At 42.3% G+C, this 17469-nt stretch overlaps 1 long non-coding RNA gene across 1 annotated transcript; it reads right to left on the reverse strand.

The window, feature by feature from the left end:
* Positions 1 to 841: 841 nt before the first annotated feature.
* Positions 842 to 15800, reverse strand: LOC108449111. The gene is made up of 2 exons (XR_001865230.1): positions 3766 to 15800; positions 842 to 2965 (listed from the first exon to the last, which is right to left on the reverse strand). It is a non-coding gene; the product is annotated as an uncharacterized LOC108449111 (long non-coding RNA).
* Positions 15801 to 17469: the final 1669 nt, after the last annotated feature.

The following is a 17469-nucleotide window of genomic DNA, read 5'->3' on the forward strand; positions in this document are numbered from 1 at the left end:
AGCCAGGAGGACTTCGGACCCATTCTTCCCAACAACTGTTTTTCATCTCTTAACAGCAGCCAGAAACTCCTCAGAGGTGACAATTCCTCCAGGGCCAGTTTCACACCCACTCCTTGTGAGTGCTCCTCCAGGCTGGTACAGGTTCCTCCAGGCTGTCACGTGCCCAGTGGAGCACTTAGGAAGAAGGAGGCATCCCTAGGATCTGAACCAGCTTTCCAACAGTGTGGCAGGACTGGTCTAAGGAGTTCAGGTGGCAGAGGCACGTTGGGATTTGCTCCTCTGTTGAAAAGAGGTAATCAGGAGCAAAAGCAATTGGTTTTCCATTCTGCTGTGTGAGCTGGCTTCTGTCCTGTGTCCTACATATCCACAGTATATCATGGAGCCACAGCTGAAACCCAGTCAAACACCTGAGCATCTGCTCAGGTGTCTCAGCCCTGGCATAAATTGGCTCATGGGGCCCGGTTCATCACATCCCACACCGCAGGGAGACACCAGCAAACCTCAGCCCCTCTCTGAAACACAAGATTCATGTGGTCTTGCCAAGAAGAAAGGGAAAGACAAAGGTACAGCCACCACCACCACCACAGCTGCTTAAAGAAAGAGCTTCGGTGGGTCAATGCCGTGTTTTTCCCTGATGGGTCCCTCGTGGACCGCTTGGGCGGCCCTCTGCCAGCACCCACGCATGCACACAGTCTCACCTTCACAGGTGGTCACGAACAGCCACTCACACCCACAGTGTGTGCACGAACCGGAGACAGAGAGGCGAGAGGGGTTCTCTATATGCAATTCCGAGGCGTTTAATGACAACACCCCGAAGGGAACAGAGGCAAGAACAACAACCGACAGTCCGTGCCCGTTTTATTGAAAACGCCCAAAGGCGGGCAGAGCATCCAAAACCAATAGTCTGAGGGCTAGGGGGCAGAGGCAAGGCTGAATGACATAACAGAAGCCAATGGGAAAAAGGGCGAGAGGGCCAGTGCCCAGCAGCATGTAGACAAAGGGAGAACTTTCTAGCACCGTGTTGTAAGGAGAGACCGCTTTCAAGGCAACTTGAGGGGTGTAAAGTGGACTTAGCCACCACAACCGCTGCTCACTGCCACATCCTGGAGGGACACCTCCAGAGCCGCTCCCCTGCCACATCCCAGAGCTGCCCAGCTGGGGTCAACTCAGGCTTTGCATGGGTAATTATGAATGGATTGCAAACGAGGAATCTGGAGGCTTAGAAACAGGAGGTGGATTGCCTTAGGACTTGGCTGGTGGAGCAGTGATTAAGCAGCCTTGGCTGCTTGACACAGGTGGGAGAGAGGCACTTAGGTTTCTCTGTATGTTTGAATGTTGGGGTGCTGCTCTGCTTCAGATGTAATTTGATATTTATTTAGACATCTAGCCTTGGGCCCGTGGTGACTATGGAAGCGAGAGAAATCACAAAGATAAATTCCTGCCAAACAGATGGATGACTAAGCGACTTTAGATGCCTAAATTGATAAGATTAATCATATTCCTTGATGCTTCCTAGACATACATGGGTAGGTTGCACCTACCCATGGCTCCTCAGCAGAGGTTCAGAAGGCCCTACATCCCTTCAAAGATGTGGCCAGAGTCCATAATTTCATTTTACACCCAAAACATTAGTGACCAAATCAGTAGTGGTGCCTTGCAGACTGTATTACATAACTGTATAACGTTATAGAGTTGTATAAATAACTACTAATAACAATAGCTCAAACATTTGCCAAGCTGTAAAAGTCTCCTCACCACACCCATGGGAGCATGATGTGATTCCATGGGAGTGAGATCTCACGGCAGCCACTCACCTGGCCTGCCTGCCTAGCAGAGAGATCAGGCTACCTCTGCAGCGTGGGCTCGAGGAAGTTAATGCATGGTCTTTTTTGGGTTGTTTTTTTTTTCAAATTGCTTTGTAATTACCTACTAATAGCCTTACAAAAAGCTCCATTGTTTCTCCTCCAGTGGAACAGGTCAGTTTGTAATGTAACTTATGAGAATTAGGTCTTCCATCCAAAACAGAAAAACAGCTCGGTTGTGGTCTCTGCAGCAAAGGACTTACAAAGAGACCGAGCTCCACTTTTTAGGGAATACATCTGTCTTGGGGATAGTTGTGAATGCACTCTCTCCATCATTCTCTTTCTTCTTCCCCTCTCTAGACCCTTGCCAATCCAACTCCTCCAAGAAGACAGGAACCACTTGGTTCACATCCATCTTCTCATCCTGGTGGTGGCTGTAGCACAAGGTGGCACTGGAGTGTTTTTGCATCTTTTAAGTGACTGCTGGCTTCCTTCCTATAAACTAGGATTTTTCCCATAGGGAATACAAACAAATTAGTGTACCATACAAATAATTACCTTTATGTAAATGCATGTGATAAGATACATGGAATCTGAAATGATTAACTAACCTTCCATTTAACAACATTTCTGACATTTGGTTGGAGGAATGAAGTCCAACCAGCTTTCCTGTGCCTTTTACTTGGAACACCAAGGATGTGTAGTGGACATTAAAGTGACTCATTCATGCCCTGTTCTTCTTCATCACATAGGCTGAAAATATGAGAAACTAGGGGAAAAAATTAGGGAAGCAAACAAGTCAGCCAACGTCCAACCAGAGTCAGCTGCCACTAGGGGAGAAGCACCTTCTTCTCACAGTTCATCTTCGTTGGTTTCTTTTGATCTGTGCTTCAGGTTAGGCTGAGGCTGACTTGAATCCTTGAATCCCAGCACCAACCAAGCAGCACAGCACTGCATGGTGGCCAGCTGGGAAGCTGGTGATCCAGCAGCATTTCCTTAGGGCTGGTCCTGAGCTTATTGAAGCTTGCTGTCAGTAGCTCCATGCAAACGTGGCTGTTTTGGTTCAAGGTCTGGAGCTACATCGTTCAGCGTTCATCTGGGGATTTCTGCACCACACCTTCCTGCCCAGTGTAGACATGTCCCAGGTCTATCATCATTTTCATCTGCCAAGCATTCAGACAAAATAATTAACTTAGCTTCGCTGGCCCACATTCTTCACTCTAAATTATTTGTATCAAAGAACATTATTTCAACAAAATCTTTGTATTTAAATCACAAAAAATAAACATGAGAAGACTCAACAGTAACAACACTGATTAAAAATATAGAAAAACTTGACTGTGTTTTCTGGCACAGACAGATAATTAAGAGGATTTTTAAAGGTTTTCTCTGTACCAGGTAGAGATTTAGTGGTATTTTGTGCTAATCACCTCTAGGCTGCAGAGGCAGTACCACAGCATAACACAGAATAAATGGCCAGAAGGCTTAATGTTTTTTGTGATTTTTATTTAAAGTGATTTCATATTGTGAGCTCATGCCAAAAGGTTCATTTGTTTCTGAGTTTCTGGCTCTGAGGACTGTTATCCACGCTGTGAATTTACCACTGTGTTTGTCCACACAGTTATTGGAGTGCATGTAAATAGTTTTCAGGTGCCATTCAAGCTTGTCTCTCTTTTGGTCCAAAACACCACTTTTTACAGCTACAAATCAGAGCATTTTAACTACATGCAATGCTGTATCTGCTGTGAAGATTACTGTGATTTATGAAAAAATTCTCTTATCAGGCTAGGAATATCTTTTGTGTAAGAGCATACCTGCTGTAGGAGTGTTACACAACACCTCCTGCAATAGGTGGAGGAGTCTCACCAGTCACTTCACTACCCTGTGAATTAAGTCCTGAAGTGCTCATGTAAGTTATTTTATATACAAGAGTTTTTTTGAGGGATCGTTGTTTTTATGTTACCCAGATAGAATTTCAGTCTCTTTTTGACTTCTGGACATTATGTTCTCACACAAAGACTCGTCTTGATGCCTTTTGCCACATGCCTCTTCTGTTGCAGAGTTCCCAAAGGGCAGTCTGAGACACCTGTGGGTAAGACACAAGGCCACAGCCATCTTCAATGAATTCAGGTGTTGTTTGAGACTATTCCAGCTGCAAAGTCAGCTACACGCATTGAAAATGTTTCCTGAGTGTTTGAGGACCCCAGGAGTCTGGAGAGCTGAGTGTGTCATACACTAACTTCGCTCCTCTCTTCTCTGAAAGGCAGCATGAAACTGTGGCTCATTCTCTTGCTTTCAAGAGTGGTGGGAAAAGGGGCACCAAAAGTTTTGGGGTTTCTGTTACAGGTTAATTATTTTGTGTCCTGCTGCTTGATGCCCTGCTTGTTGTGCCAGCTTTCCATAAACAAACTTTGGGAATCCTTGTTCTAATAGTATCTTTCCATCTTCTTAATGGCTATGTTTTTTCACTCCATATGGCCACTTCATCTGCATTAAGCCTCCTCACTCATAACAAAAAATCCTTCTGTCGTTTCTGTGTTTAGCCAGGTCTGTTGCTCAGATGGTGCAACTACTGAATGCTTAAGCTGAGTCTGTGTAAAATGTTGTTTCTCTAGCTATAGGCAAGGTCAGAAATAAATATCTTTGGTACCATATCTATTTAACTGAAAATCTAACTAGACCTCCAAATCTGTGCGCTTGGCCACATATGTTAGAAACAGATCCTCCAGGAACTGATTTGTAATAGCCATTCCTACCACCACCTCCTCGTCCTCCCCAGAAGCCTGACTGCTCTTGATTATATCCTGACTGTGTCCAAGGAAAGTTGTCTGGATTGAGTGAGGCTGAGAGAGAAATTTAATGTTGTTTTAATATCTTTACACCTTGGCTGTACCGGACCAAAGGTCCCATGTTTCCAATACTAGCTGACAAGGAATGTAAGTAATACAGAGAAAAGCAGCAGAGCAGAGTGAACATATGATAGTCCTGTGCAATTTCCTCTGTTCAAGGTATCTCTGCCCATTCTAAGCCATGCACAATGTCCTTGCACTTGTAGGTCTTCCATGAATTTGTCAGATCACTTCTTAATGAAAATGGTCACTTCTTAATGAAAACTTGAGCATCAGCAGTATTCTATGACCAGCACACATCAGCATAGCAAAATTCTTCCTCTTGTTTGTTTCGAACCTTCTGGATGATAATCTTATCTGGCCAACCCTAATCTTATCACATGCAGAAAAATGACCAGTTGTTCCTGATTCACTTTCTCTATTGCCACAATTAATTCCACAAATCTCTACTGTATTTTTCTTCAGGTCTTATTCTACTGAGTTATTTCTTACAGCACCTGTCGCTTTTTTTTTTTTTTTAATCACTGTTGTTCTCTTTTCTCTTCCCCTTCTGCTTAATTTTTTATAAGATCAGAAATGCATGTGGTAGCAAGAGCAGGAACTTAGAGTGACTGAAAGACTCCTCTCTCCTCTCCTCTCCTCTCCTCTCCTGCTCATTAAAGACCTCATCCAAATTACCTTTTGCTCACAAAAAAGGTTCCCATTAACTTGGAGATGAGCCATGTGTTTGCTTTCCTACTGTCTGAATACAGAACAACGTAAGTGGGAAAACAACATTTTTGCAGTGATCCAACTGAACGAACATAGTATCACACCAGATAAAGCCCAATCCATAAATCCAACAGACAGCCAAACCTGGATTTTACAATGTTAACAAGAACCATGCCATTGACTTCAGTGTGGTCAGGCTTCCTGTCCAGGTCTTTATTTCCCTCTAAGACCCAGTAGTACAGTCATCAGGTACCCACGACAGTAGCCTGGTTGCCTCAGTCCCCAGGTGACTGGACATTTTCTCCATCCCTGTAAATAAAACCAGGATACTTTAGATTCACTGACAAATTAGCTGCAAACCGACTGGTCCTTTTGTCATGGCATTCAGGGTGAGAGTATTTTTTCTTTGAGGTTATCATGACAGATTTTTCTCTACTGTATAATCTTCTTCTTGGTCTTTTAAGATGTTGTCTTAGATCTTTATTCCAGCCAGCCTTCTTTTGCCTAAAGTCATGTTTACTCTTAACACCTAGCCTGGCCAAGGAGACTTTTATTAGCAAAGAAATCAGATTTAATTGGGGACTGGGAAGCTGTGGCAGTTGTTTGGCTGCTTCATGCTCAGAATTCTTCTCTCAGCTTCTGGTGATGCATTATTTCTGAATTTCTCCTTGTATGCTTTCTGTTAACAATTCCATTTCCAACATTAAGTTACACCTTTATTACCTCAGAGCTGTAAATACGTCTCCAGCAGCCCCTGTGGCAAGGCACTGCCATAAGGGACGATGCCTTTTCCCCTTCATCACCAGGTGTGTCTTGAAACTTTGCCTCCCCTTTCTACCCCTGCCTTCCCTCCTGTCAGGAAAGCAGATTTTTCAATCAGGGTATCTGTGCAGCAGGTTGAAAGGCAGGCTAATTCTTCAGTAGCACTATAAATAAGCCTGTCTCTCTCTCTGCTCCTCCAGTTCAGCAGCTCAGGCCTCCTGGTGCCATAAAAGTCACTGTCACTGGAACCTTTGCTCTGTGGCTGCACATTTTTGGGCAATAGGGCATGCAACACACTTTTGAGTCATCATATGCCAAGATGCAGAAAATCAATTTTAATGTCCCTACGAAGAAGAGCTAGTGAAGCGAAAGGCTATCAATACAGCCAGACACTCTCCTGCGCTGGAGGTATGAGGAGAAACGCTACAAAAATAAAAAGAGGTTCAGTGCTTACTTTAGCCCCTTACTGTTGTGACAGGAATCACCTGCATAACACAGTGCAGAGGAATAGAAATGGAAAATGAGTGTTGTCTTCATCATTTCTTTAAGAAATGTTTGTCTCAATAAAACAAAAAATTGAAGGATTATGCATTCTTTGCATGTTATCATAGAATCATAGAATGGTTTGGGTTAGAAGGGACCTTAAAAATCTAGTTCCAACCTTTCTGCCATGGAGAGGGTTCTGTTAGAAGGTTTTACTCTGTTCATGTCACCACCAGATCAGTGAGCAAATGAGAAAATCTAAAAGTCGCATCTATAAACCTACAATGCCTGAAGAGAAAATGTTGAGAAAAATTTCCAAAGACAAAAGTAATTAAATACTAAAGTAATGGTACTATAAGGATCTCTGTGTAATTGTAATTACAATCCCTTGTTTGTATCAGTCAGTAATAATTGGCTTTACCATATCTTGCTGCGTCTGAGGCATCAAACTATCCGTATCTTGCTTTTTAAGCCCTCATACTAGCTTCGAAATTCATAATGGTTGAATTCCACAGATGAGAAAATAGAAAGTGAAAAGAAGAGAGAGAGAACAAATCAAAGCAATCAATTCAAACAAAACTGATTTTTGCAAGCTGAACAGTAAATGTCTTCAGAATGTTTCGCTTCAGGGTTTTGACAGAGGCAAATTCTAAAATCCTGGAATACATGGTAGAAAACAAGTCAACAGTTTTGTCAGCAAGTAACACATAAATGGGAATTATTTCAATCATATGAGAATCTTAACCTTTGCAACTGTGCCTTTCGAGGGATATTTCAAGTAGAGCGTGAACTGACACCCTTCGGAATGCTCACACAAGGCATGTTCTCATTCTTCCAGTTTTCTTCGGAGCGTCTGCTGCCTCTAACCTCCTCCTTCCCGGCTGCATCCTGAAACAATTTCTCAGTGCAGCCCAAGCACATGGCTATCTGCTGGGTTTATTTAGCAATGGGAAAGGGTTCTGCTGGGCAAGTTTTCTCTGTTAATGTTCAAATACTGGTATCCGCAAAATATGAGCGCAGCACTTGGCACAGTGAAAGTCTTTTCAGGCTGGGTTTATAACAAATATAAACGTGTGTTCAACAGGTGGGTTTAGCTGGTGTTTTCCCCTAAATGTCCCCCCAATAACAGCATTATTTAAGCAACTTCAGAAAGGAATAATGCTGAGTGCAAAGAGACAAATATAATAAAGCAGCGAGGAACATGTTCACACAGTGCATTTAAATGTGCACAGAATTATAAATGAGGTGATTCCATAGAAACATCTACAATTAAAAAAAGTTTTGTGTGAACAGATTTTTCTATTTTCTATATTTCTATTTTTCTATGAACCTGTTTGCAGAATTATGCAGGTATCCCTGTGCAACCCATTTAAAAAAAACAATATAGCTTGAGAAAAATTTAAAAATAACAAGTTAAAGGGATTATATCAGAAAAAAAATCCTCAAGCACAAAAAAAAATCATGGTAAGTACGCAAAACTGGGACTTACAAGCACTAAAATCACAGTATCCTATAGGGTTACAGACGTGGTGTCAGAAAAAAAGGCATTCTGATTGCTGCATATCCTCAAAATACATAAAGTTGAAAATAGATATTCAATATGCAACGCAAAAAAATTTCTGAATTATTAAATCAATGTTGTTTTTCTGTGAGCACTGCTTGCTTATAGCAGCTACTTCAATGAAACTTTCTAAACCCAGTGAAACGGTCACAGCTTTTACTACATTATTTTCTAGCAGAATCATAGCTTAGTGTTTTGCCGTGGCGTGTGAAGTAATTTTAATATTTGTACTGCTGAAAAGACATGGTCAGTGTTCCGCTGCTACAAATGGTTATATTTTGTTAGAAATCCGCTGGAGATGGGATGATTGGTGGCTGTGAAGGCATGTGTAAATAATGAACTCAGGGTGCACAGAGCTATCACTTTATGGAAAGAAATAAATCACACACTGAGTTATTTTACTAAATTATAGTGTGTACATCACTTTGATATAAAAAGTAATGTTATATTTTTATCTGAGATAGAGAAGAATTTCACAAGAATTAATTTTAATGCATATTGTAACATACACATATAGCCATGAAACACTCTGAGAAATTTGGGGTAGTTTGGCAAAGATGTTTTTCCCAACAGTAGGAAAGATAGATATCCTGGAGATGAGGCTTTTAAAAGAAAATCACAGAGGGAAGACGAGGATGGTTTCTAGCAAGGGTTTAACCTCTTTGCTTCCCAGCTCATCTCTGTTTTGACAAACATTGGAAAGTGGTTTTCTTGTAAAATTCCCAGCTGGCTGGAATCAGGAGTTATGGCTATTTCCTTCCAGAGTTTGCTTTCTACAACAAAGCAGTACAGGTTGCAAGGCTTGTGACAAATATGTCTTTAACATCAGTTGCATGCCAGGCAACTGCTTTTCCCCTGTGTGTGCCAAGTTGTGCAGGATCAGGTGTTCCTCCTTCTTCTGCCACTTTTTAAAAGCAAGTGTGTGAGATATTAATGCAAAACCCAGTCACAATACAGTACAGGAAAATGTGTTGCTGCTTTTCATACAGAATATTCTACCATTATAAGGCTTTGCTCATTGGTGGAGACAATTTGGATTCTGATAGAAATACAGAGATGTCCAAGTCTTTTTTTGTTTGTGGTTTGTTTGGTTTTTTTTTCACATTAGGAAACAATTAATTTCGTGGTGTTTATGAACTGTTAAAAATAATATATATATTAACTATACCCATTTTTCTCTTTTCTACAGTCAATTCTCTGCAGAGGCTACCACGTGAAAATTCAGTAATATAAATTTCGATGAACCTGCAGACACATTTATTCATTATGCATTTTAAGAGCTTAAAGCAGAAATGCAGTGCAGTTCATTAACTTTCCTTTGAGTGGTCCTGAGGCATATACCAACTGATTATTATACTGATGTACTATACAGTTTCCTTTTTGCCAGTTCTCGAAAAAACAAACGAGCCTATACAACCAAAATTTAAATGACAACTTTTCGGTTCGCCTTAATTTGTCTTTCTACATGCAACATGTAGGTACTGCATCACATTTGCCCTGGTCACTTGGTATTTATCAGCACTGTGAATAGCTCCTCCCCAGTTTGTGTATTAATTTGGCTGATTGGCAGGAGCTGTACCTACCATGTTTTCTGGTGTTGAGTTAGAAATTCATCCTGTAGAAATGCCTACCAGCACTAATCTCTCAGGGCATGTACACATGGCTATAGGTGTAGGCTGGATTAAGGTTATTTTTTGACTCAGCAGCATCTGGCAGAGCATTCCTTGCAATTCCATATACACAGGCAGGAGTAGTTAACATGGTGCAAGAACTGGCCTAAGTGTGAGATTTTTTTTAGCCTCTAACTTAACGTCTGTTATATGTTTCCAGAGGCCTAAACCAAACAAGCTGAGGAACAAGCTGATTACGTACATTTAACAACAAAAAAAGTTCAAAAAACCCCAAAACTAAACTAACAAACAAAAAAGTGGTGTGTCCTTTCTTTTGTGTTTTCTTCTCTCTGGTAGATCCAATCTTATAAAACCATCAGTGAGAAATACTGCCCATAATGTTGATCTAAAGAAGGAGGGAATGGACTGGAAGAAGAGAGAAGGAAGAAATTTAGAGTGCAGAAGACACCTAAGTGCAGCATCTGCAGGTGTATGAGGAAAGGAATGGATCTAAAATGGTTTCAATCCCAGCTCCCTTTCCTTTTACTGGCTTTCTTTTCAGTTTAAGAAACAAGAAAGGGGTCACTGTGCTTTTTTCCAAACTCTTCAAGCCATCAGCTGGCTGCTTATCCATCAGGAGCCTCAATGCTCTGACAAAGGTGATCAGTGAAAACAGCCACCATCCTCCTTTTTCCCTCTCAACCTGGATTTGAGAGCATTCCTGATCAGAAGGGTGAAAACCCTTTCTAAGTATTCTGAGTCACAACCCTCCATTGAAACAGCTCCCTTCAAAGGTGTAGCATCTCTTTATATAGCGAGAGACTTTTTTGATTTGGAAGGAGCTGCTTTGGCTCCAGAAAGCAGCACCGAACACTTGTCCTACATTGCTTCCTGAGAGGGAGCATTTCTGCTGCCACTGAGTCTGCAGGACCAGGGATGCTGCAGGAAGACTGCCAGAGGACAGTAAACATCAGTCCAGTGCAGAACAACTGCAGCACCTCTGCCATCCAGCGTGGGTACCTGTGCATCCTGTCCTGTGGCTTAGACTATTAGAAAAATTAAAAATCTCGCTAGCTAATCTGTTATTCAGAGAGCCTCCCTCCCTGGGTCTCTCTCCAGCTCACTGCCCCATCCCTGTTTCAGCCACTCCTCCTCCCTGCCCAGACACATTCCTTCCAACCCCTCCCACACCTCAAGCTGAGGGCCTTGGGTTCCTTACACGAATGAATGGCTATAAATGTTCTCAAATGTGGTGGCTCCCAGACACTGAAAAAAGTTTTCTTTATCCTGAGGAAAAGACCATTATTTAGGCAAGCCTTCCTTAATGTTTTTACTCCTCTGTTTCCCACCTTACAAACAGCAAATTGAATTAGACTCTCAGACAACTGTTGATGTGGGAGAGGAAGAACAAACACTGACAGGTACATACACACTTCTTAAGGATCTGCCTCTTAGTTTAACAAAAACAACCTTCTGTTATTCAGCCTTACTATGCCTGGATGACTTAAACAAAAGCTTTTGAGCATTGCTCCTCATTCCCTAAGAGGGATGTGAGGAGAGCAGAAGCCTTCCATGCAGCTCCAGACTCACAGTTATGGTTTGGTTCATATGAGAGGATGAATGGAAAAAAACCTAAACATTTATTTCCAGAATACAGACTTTTCTAGACATTTCCCACAGTTTTCATGAGGTGAAAGAAACCTAGTTCAGCTTCAGAGCATGACTGCAAAGCAACTCCCAGAGGAACCATGGACCATGAGGACACACCATCCTGCAGACACAGTGCAGCAAAGAGCCACTCACAGCCACTGCAGAGGCATAAGGTGTCCGCAGACATCCTCATGCCACCATCACAGATGGGATGGTGGAGGATGGCTGCAAGCATTTCCCTGGGAGACCCTTCCCAACCAGGGCAGTCTCCCAGGCAGCAGCATGCTGGGCGTCTCCTCTTCCCACAGGCCCTTGCTCCACAGGGCTTTCCATGGGTGTTGGTTTTTGCTTCCGTAGCTTAAACATTTCCTGAAATGTCAAAACTTGTCATCAGTAACTAGGTCAGACTGGCTGGAGCACTGTGTAGGCTCTGTGTTTCCTCCTGAAACCTCACCAATGTGTCTCACCCAGTGTCCTTTCATTCCTGTCTTTTTTGCCACATCCAAACCCAAACCATACCAATAAATGAAAGTTAACCAAGAAACTCACTCTAACTTTTGTCCTAATGTGGCTTTGAGCCAAAGGCAAAGAGTTAGTGCTTTAATCCACTTCACCATCTATCCCTCTGGGGGTTCATAACTCAGCCATGAATGTTTGTTTTGAGCTGAAAGTTGCAGTGCAGGTTCTCCTCCAAAGAGCCGCGGCAGGGCGGGAGGCAGCTGCTCTCCGGAGAGCACCCTGGCACCCCGCAGGGAAGGCAATGGGAAAGCAGTGAGGGAGAGGAAGGGCAGAGCCCCTCTGCAGGGAGAGAGGTGAGAAATGAGGCAGGGTGCAGTCTGGAAAGGGAGGAAGGAGGGAAACACTACAAGACATCTTTGACTCGTTTATTCTTACTCTCTTATAGTTTGTCTGGATTGAATTTTCACTCTTTGCACAGGGACTGGGACTTGCTTTCTCCTAATCCTGGTTGTGTAGTGTTGGTGTCAGTATAGTGCTCTGAATCATCATAATCCCAGTAATAATAATATCAGTGTGACTGTTTCATATTCCTAAAACTGACCACCTTTGAATTTGTGGGCATATATTTTTATATCCTTGCAAGTTTTATACAGATTTTTACAAGATTCAATCATACAATGTACTTTATCTGAGGTCCTACCATTGGGATATCTGCATGTCTCAGGCTTTGGAGTATGTTTTTTTTTTTAATTCCTGTGAGAAGAATGGAAATGCTGCATCTGTTTTACAGAAGAGAAACAGAGGTATAGAGAAGCTAAATGCCTTCCCTGAGGCCAGGTATGATGTCTCAAGCAAAGCAAAGAATGAAAATATTTCATGGAATCCAGACTGCTGAAGTCCTGTAGTAGATTCCCAAGCACAGGGATGCTGAGATGTGAACTATGACCTCTACTGACTGAAAAATAACATTAGGCATTCTCTTATCAGAACACAAATATATGTTTGCCAATAGTTTTCTTTGGTCTTGATTTCTAGAGTAACATTATTAATTGCTTTAGTGCAAAGCTTGGTGGAATTATAACATTAATGGACCTAATGAAAGATTTTCCATTGCTAAAATCCTTTTTCTGACATGAACCTTCTAAACACACCTTACTGAGCAGCTCTCTTATTTCTCTTATGTAGCTACTCATTATTTTAAAGGTCTTTCCATGGGTAGCAGTTAGTTAATCTGACTTTTGATACCCTATAAGGCAAACAATCTTTATAACCTAATGTCCTCTTTGTATGGGTACACCTACCACCATGCCTGATGATAGGTACACCAGCAAAGATTGCTGTGAGTGTGAGCATGTTAAATTATGTTTTAACATGCTTAACATTTATTTAACCAGGGGCACAGTCACTGAAGCTGTAAATTTCCTGAGAACTTTTTTGATTGATCCAAGCTGTTTGATTTGCAGCAGGGACCAAGTTGCAGTAGAAAAGCTCGTGGAAAAGCCGTGCTTTCTAACAGATACTGACGAGTCAGTGTGAGGATATCCATGCTTAAGCAAGAAGCTGGGAAGCTGAAGGATGAACAGTTCTGATGAGAAAAGCACATCCCAATTTCCCATGGCACCTCAGTGTCACGTGCTGTACCGAAAGGAATGACTGGCACACCCTACATAATTCTGCGCCTTGTACAGGAAAATGGCCAAGAAAAGTTGTCACATGAACACAGCAGCCATAATCGACCACCTGCAGGGGCTCTTGCAACAGAATGTAAGCACCAGGTTTGCAGTCCTCGCCACTGGGAGTCCCATCAGTGTGCAAATAACAACGCTGCAGATGTCGTCATGCTGATGAGGCTTCCTCTGGCCTGTCCAACCACACCTCTGACCTCCTGTCATCACCAAGCCCACTTTAGCTAAATGCCTTGCACAAGAGTGGCTTTTGTCTGATGCCATTTAGCAGATCAGAACCACAACAAGTGGTCACTCCCACTCCTTGAGTTGCTGGCTGCATCATTAACAGAAGAAATAGGCAATGATTCACCCTACCTGCATGGGATGGGTGCACTGCTGTGCCTCGTTACCAGCTGGATTGCCACAAAGAGAAATCTTTGCATACTTTCCAAACAGTATTTCACTACATGCTAATGACAGGAAAAGCCAGAAAGCTTGCTGGGATACCACCAGGGATGGCTACAGAAGACCCAGAAGTCTGAGACTCATGGATCCTTATCTATAGGTTCTTTGCACTACAGGCACGTACACCATCGATAAATGTGGATGAGCACAGAAGAGATGTGGGAGTGTCATCCTAGGAGTATTAACTTTAACTTCCTGAAATATATGCTCACATTTCAAGCACATCTGATACTTGGAAATACAGGACTGATTTCTCTTCTACATTTTGCTCTGTCCCACTCGTGGCATTACAAAAAGTGGCTCAGCTTTAGTCCCTAATGTATGCAATGTATACTTCACAGCCAGCAGCCCGAGTGAGAAACCGAGCCTGCAGTCAGGCAGAATAAGCCATTACTGAAGATTCCCTTTGAGATGGAAAAATGAACAATCATCAAACCCCAGTATTAATGTGGGATATCAAAAGATGCCTCAGCAGAGGTCATGCATCTTACCTGCCTTCTCATTTCCAAAGCCAAATTAGCACATTCTTTGAAGTACCAGTGTTTACCCAGGAACCATTAAATCATCTCTGGGTACAGGCAAAGATCTAATGACTAAGCAAAAACATTTTGCACCTCATTTCAGCCGTGCATGCTGCTTTGAACTGGTCCTCAACTCACAGTATGGGCTCTGGTCCCCTGGCTCTCAACTGGGGAAAAGGGCGTGGGGTCCACCAAAGGAAAGCCTGTTCTGGGAAAGCCTTCAGACCACAGGATCACACACTGGCAGTCACCACCTGCCTGCCAGCACAGGCAACCTGTCACCTGCCTCCTCTCTCACCTGTGTTTATCTGGTGGATGGTCTGCTTTTCATTAAATAGCACAAGACCAATATAATTTGATCTCCTTGCACCCAGTCCCTGACCCACAGTCATGTTCTCACAAAACAGGCAGGAATAACAATCAAACAAACAAAAGTGAGAGAGAGAGAGAGAGAGAGAGAGAAGGAGACAACTACTGGTGGAACATCTTAACTCCCTGAGTCCGAGAACTAGCATTTGCTCTTCCCAGAGTCCCTCTCTGAATGCAGCAGCACTGGATAGCATACAGTGGGACTTTGTGCTCTGCCTTTTTCAGTGTTTTTCTCTTTCCTTTGGGGGATTATTAAGTGTTCACTTCTCCAATATTTGTCTCTTCGGTCTAGAAATAGCACAGGAATAATATTTCAGCTGAGTGAGAAAACGCTGACTTCTGATGTTTTCCACAATAGATGGGTTGATGTGAATATGAAAGATGATGTACTTGATTTGCTTCACTTTCACCATCCTCTAGAGAGTTTAATCTATCCAGAAAAGAAGTGTCTGCTTTTCTCTTCCTGTGTGACTGGCAGTTCATCATCTTGTAAGAAGTTATTCTAAACACAAAAAAGAAGAATTCATAAGGCAGCTTGATGAGTTTGACTCACCCTATTTGCAGTCAGCATCCTCTATGAGGTTATGAAGGGATATGTTTAATTGGCCAGGTACCATCAAAAAAGTGACCCCTGAATTCAGTGCTTGGACTTTGAAAGAAAGGGGGTTTCTGTCTGCTTGTCAATTTTCACTGAATTGAACCTGTCGGATTCAGCTTTTAAAACTAGCCCAAAGCAACATGTTTACTTCATGTTTGCTTACAAATGTAATCTTATTTTGCATAGTTCCTAATAGTTGTTTCCAATCATTTTATTTCCCAAAGGAAGGAAGAAAATTATTCAAATATCATAAACCAAAAGAAATATTTCTCATGCTATGTTTTCTTATTTTCATAAAGCTCTTTTTAAAAATTCTCACAGTATGAAGGTTATACACTAAATATTATTAACAAGGCTGGTTCTGATTCACTTATCTATGAGGATAAGTCTGGCCAGCACAGAAAAAAGCCGTGAGATGGTGCAAAACAAGGCGTCTCTTGCTTGATGATCACCATCAGAGAGAGCCCAGAGAGCCATGGCACCTCCTTACACCTGACAACCTATCTTTTACCTGAGGGAGCACCACTTGCAGCCCTTCTGTCGGACAAAAAAGGCAGGACACTTATTCTTCAATTTAGTTCCTGGTACCTCCAGCTCAAATTCTGGTAAATACAGCCTTTCCCTGCTTTTATCAGACACACAAAGCCCCAAGTGGCACAAAAAATATGTAAGGGCATAAAACAAATGGATGTTGAGCAAGAGCTCCTGCTTTTCTTCCCTAGTCATATGAGGATAAGGTGACATTCAATTACATTAAAAATTGGCAGGTTTGACTAAAGGAGGTCCTCTTTCACATAATTAATGGATGGAAGTCCTGGCCCCAGGATGTCATTGAAAAGAAGTGCTGCTCCTTGACTCGGATGAATCTGCAGGGATCTGCACATGCTCCAAACCCATCCTCAGAAATGCAGTTGTCTCCCTGGAACTTCCCAGGATCTATAGTCTGCAAGACCCAGGGATGTCTCTCTGAAGGGATTTTGCAGGAAAAAAACCAGAAGAAAGGCCTCCTTTGACATGTCACTAAATGTTTCTTACACACAACATCTGTGCAGCAATTGTGAAGATTTGATTCACCAGCAACAAGTGATGTGCAGCTTTTCACAAGCAGCAGAGCACTGACAGTTCTGCTAGGGCTCGGGGCTTCATTGCTAATGATTTAAGAATTTAAGATGATTAATGCTTTTGGACAACATTTATCAGCTACAAAATCTTAAGAAGTTCTACATTTTCATTTCCATCAGGGCCTGCATTTTTCCCGTTGACATTTCTGACGACCGAAAATCAGATCAGACACCTGCTTCAAGCAGCACATTGGCAAAATTAATAATAAAACAGACAAATGTCTCCTGGAGGGCAGATAGTTTTTGAAGGAAAACTGCGTATACCCTGTGACGAGGGACAATAGCTAAATAGTCCTGGTTCCTTAGTTACCAGCAACTTTTTTGCCATGCTTTAACAAACGCTTTCAACAAACATTTTCAGACACATCTATTTGCATGATAAAAGTAACATCTTCAACAGGTTGGAAGCCACCCACGAAGCCATCCAACTTGGCTCCCCAAGACCTGGAGTGGCACGAATTGGGTATGTTCTACAGTTTCACAATAGTCTTTCATTTCAAGTTTTATTTATAAACAGAAGGAGGCATCTAGATAACTAATGGGGGAAATGAAACAACAGGTGGAGCCAGTATCTGCCCAAATTGCAGCACAAGTGCACCAGAGTTGTTGACAGGGTGCTCTTTTCAGAGTATGTGAAATCCCAGACTGGAATTTAATTTTGTAGTTCAAATGACATGAAAGTATTGTATGGCACAGTTTGGCCAAGAGGAGGAACAGATTACGTTGGATATCTGTGCTGTGCACTGCACCTGTAAAAATTGGGGCATACAAGCAGTTTTAGCAGGTGAGACCAAGGCTGTATTTCACACAATGTCCTGCCACAGACAGCTGCTCCAGGAAT

Source organism: Corvus brachyrhynchos, unplaced genomic scaffold (assembly GCF_000691975.1).
Source record: "Corvus brachyrhynchos isolate BGI_N302 unplaced genomic scaffold, ASM69197v1 scaffold229, whole genome shotgun sequence".
NCBI lineage: Eukaryota > Metazoa > Chordata > Aves > Passeriformes > Corvidae > Corvus > Corvus brachyrhynchos.